Genomic DNA, 3,782 nt, shown 5'->3' with positions numbered 1-3,782 from the left:
CAAATGAACAGGTGATTATAAGAGAGTATGATAAGTACAACCACATATAGATGGTTAAGTGAGAAGTAAGAAAAAAAATACTTATTGAGCTCTTATTATGTAATAGGCACTTTGATGCTACGTCCCTGCCTTCCACAAAAAGCTTAACTCTCCTTGCCTACCACCTGGATGGGACCACCTGAGTACACTAAAGTCTCCAGTGAATATTAAATTGCTTAGGAATTTGGGAAAAGGCAAGCTGAGTTTCCCATTTCATGGATTGCTTGGGTGCAACTTCTCAGTTAGTGGATGTAAATACACTTCTGAGATGGGGCAACTCATGTGAAAATGAATTAAATGCTTCTAATATGGCAACTGAAAGACTTCAGGAAGACCCTATGAGATCACCTTTTCTTTATAATAAGGACATCAATGGAAAAGTGGTTCTTTAGAAAGGAGATATGGCATTTCTGAACTGTGCAGTCGTTGTGGATACCAGCAATGAAAGGCTCACAGATAGGAATCTTGTGTCAGAGAGTATCTTCATGCTTGCAAGGCCTGATTTGGAGGAGGACCTCTACAAACTTAAAGATTGCCAGACAGGTGAAGAAATATTGACTAAATTATTGAATCTACCTGCCAGGTTCATCATTCACACAGTGGGACCTAAATACAATAGTACTGCACAGCAGCCGAGTGTTCCCTGCACAGCTGCTATAGAAACATACTTCAGCTGGCAAAAAAAGCAGTCTATTGGATCCTATGTCATCAATTCTGCAAAACAAGGTGATCCTTTAGAGAGGATGCCACACATATAACACTTCCCTCTGTAAGGAGATTCTTAGAAATTCATGGGGAGACCACTGAATAACTAATATTTGCTGTCTATGAATTTGGAGAGGCTACTTACCACAGCTGCTACCACTGTACTTCCCAAGGTTATCAAAGGAGGAGAGGTGACCATTGCCATACCTACCTGCAGATTTGGAAATGCAGAAAGGAGCCTGTGGTACCCGAATAGCTGATTAGAATAAGTGAAGAGCCTGGTACCTTGGAAGACAGATGGCTTGAAGAAGACTTGAATAAGGTAAAAGTGAGCCATGTTAAAACTGGTAGAACAGCATAGCATGCAGAGGGAAGGATAGCACATAGGCCCTAAGGCAGGAGAAACATACCTGACATGTTAAAGGAACACGAAGACCAGAGATGTCAGAGTGGCAACAGAACCCAGATGATTTAAGGCCTTGTAGACCATTGTAAGGGCCTTGAGTAAGAAGGGGACTTTGAGCAGGGGACGGATGCTATGATTAAAGTTCCATGTTTAAATAGTTGATACTGACTGGTTTACGAAGACCACACAGAAGAGTGACAAGAATAAACTGGGAGATACCTATGGCAGGAATTCTGGCAAGAGATGATGGTGACTGCATCTGGAAGTGTAGCAGTGGAAGTCCTGAGAAGTGATTAGAAACTAGATTTATTTTAAATTTTAAGCTAATAAGATTTCCTGAGGGATTCGATATTAAGCATGAGGAAGCTACTTTTTTTTGAGCTGGTAGCATGGAGAACACAGTTACTATTAAGTGGACTAGAAAAGGGAAGAGCAGAACAGGCTTTGTGGAGAGATCAGAAGTTTAGTTTTGGACAATGTTAAATTTGGGATGTCTTCTAAAGATTCAAGCAGAGATGAATATATGCATCATGGCTTTGGAAAGATACCTGGGCTAGAGACATAATGTGATGGTCATCAGTATAGAGATAATATTTACAGCTATGAGAATGGATGAGATAACAAAGGGAGTGGGTGCAGACAGAGAAGAGGCCTGAGGACTGACCTGTGGGGAACTCCAACTCTAAGAGATCAGGAGAAGAAGAGGGAACTACAAAGGAGATGAGGAGTGACCAGTAAGTGAAAGGACAAAATAAGAGTCTAGTGTCCTAACAGGCGAGTAGGAAGGATATTGACAAAATAACTCTTCAATTCTGTCAAATGCTGCTGAAAATTGGAGTAATATAGGTACTAAGAAAACTTGGATATTTGTGGAGAAAATAAAGGAATGCTTGGATTGCATGCTTGGGAAACTGAATGCATGATGTTTCAACTCAATGAAACAAAGGATTTAGGAGAAGAGTAGAGGAAGGTAACGGGATGCAGGTGCATACCCAGGGCAGTCCAGGCACTCCATTGCCCCAGGGGGGTGGCTAGGTAGGGACCTACGTTGGGCTTGGAAGAAGCAAGGGCAGAAACAGCAGTGATAGCAACAGAGTTGGTTTCAGGTGCCATGGTTTCTTGAGAGAGGAGAACTTCTAATAGGGCAGAGCAAAAACTGTGAACCTGTGCCTGCGGCATCTCACAGACGCAAGTATCAAAGATCTGTTCTGAGCACCATTGCAAGCAAAGTCAGTGCTCAGGCACTAAACATTGTTTGTGCATTATTAACAAACAAAAGCATATTCATGTGCATTGAGATGAAGGATATCAGATAAATATTAGAAGTTTTCAGAGTTTAAAATCACTGACTTTAAAAGTTGCTGCAACATTTCAAAGTACATGTTCACAGACTTAACAGCAATTCAATTTAAAATAACCATCTTTGTGATACAGAATTGCACACCTGAAATCTACGTAATTTTACTAACAATTGTCACCCCAATAAATTTAAAAATAAAAATAAATAAAATAAATAAAATAACCATCTTTGACAGATAATAACACTATTTTCATGTGAAACTGAGTAAATCAATTAGTTATGAAGAAGGCAACTTTAAAAGTATTTGTTTCCTTGTTCTTGAAGCTGCAGCTATAAAATATATAAACAGGTGTTTTGAAATGTTTAATTATATTCAAGTCATGAAGCCATTTTTGTGTCTTGTACAACTGCCACTAGTTACAGGAAATGTCAATAGAAACATTAAAATGCTCTCGTATAAATTTACATTTAAATTTATATATTAATTACCTTACATTTATAAAATTATAACACATACAGAACTGATTTGCATGAAGAGCTAAATATCTCTAAAATATTGTTCCTCAAGAATTATCAGCTCTAGATATACTAAAATTTTTATTTCAAAATAATTAACAAAAATATATCCCGTCAAAAGAATGTGGTTTGGAGAGTTTCAGGATTGGTGAACACAGAGAGATTTCGGGACAGGACAGTAGAGCTCTGCAGCCCTTCCCACATACTTTGTCTTATGCATCTCTTCTATCTGACTCTTCCTGAGTTATATTCTTTTATAATAAACTAGTAATCTAGTATGTAAAATACGAAGAATGTGACTAAGTCACCCTCAATAATGTTGATTGAAATGAATTGTTGTATGTATAAATTCTGATGGACAAACAAAAATGCTTGTAGAAATTGGAAAGAAAACACTCATGAATAAAGACGGCTAGGTATGGAGGACAGCAACGCAAAAGCAAGGGTGTAGTTGCTACATAAGAAAAACAATTTCTGTGAAAGAATGTTGGCCCTTTTGATTATGTTCAAGAGCAGCCCAAAATCTGGATGATTATATTAATATAGTATGTATCTGTTTAAAATATAGACGCACATATACACACACACTCTTACACACATACTTCAGACCAAATAAAAGCTATGGCAGGCATGAAATAAGGCAGAAGAAACCCGTGTGTAAGCTCTCATTTGGAGAGTGAGTGGGGAGTTCTGGACATACGTGTTTCTGAAAAGTGGCCAGAAATTCAACAACTGCTAATTAAACATTTTCTTTACATAAACAACCCAGGAATTTAAATTATTTTCAGGTAGAGACCTTGGGAATGCCAATAATTT

At 38.0% G+C, this 3,782-nt stretch overlaps 1 pseudogene; it reads left to right on the top strand.

Moving 5' to 3' along the window:
- The first annotated feature begins 254 nt into the window (after window positions 1-254).
- Window positions 255-1,105, top strand: LOC117025572 (ganglioside-induced differentiation-associated protein 2-like; annotated as a pseudogene).
- The last annotated feature ends 2,677 nt before the right edge of the window (window positions 1,106-3,782 follow it).

Source organism: Rhinolophus ferrumequinum, chromosome 8 (genome assembly GCF_004115265.2).
Source record: "Rhinolophus ferrumequinum isolate MPI-CBG mRhiFer1 chromosome 8, mRhiFer1_v1.p, whole genome shotgun sequence".
In the NCBI taxonomy this organism is placed as follows: domain Eukaryota; kingdom Metazoa; phylum Chordata; class Mammalia; order Chiroptera; family Rhinolophidae; genus Rhinolophus; species Rhinolophus ferrumequinum.
The sequence above is the reverse complement of the archived record's forward strand: the minus strand, read 5'-3'. Positions and strand labels throughout refer to the sequence as shown.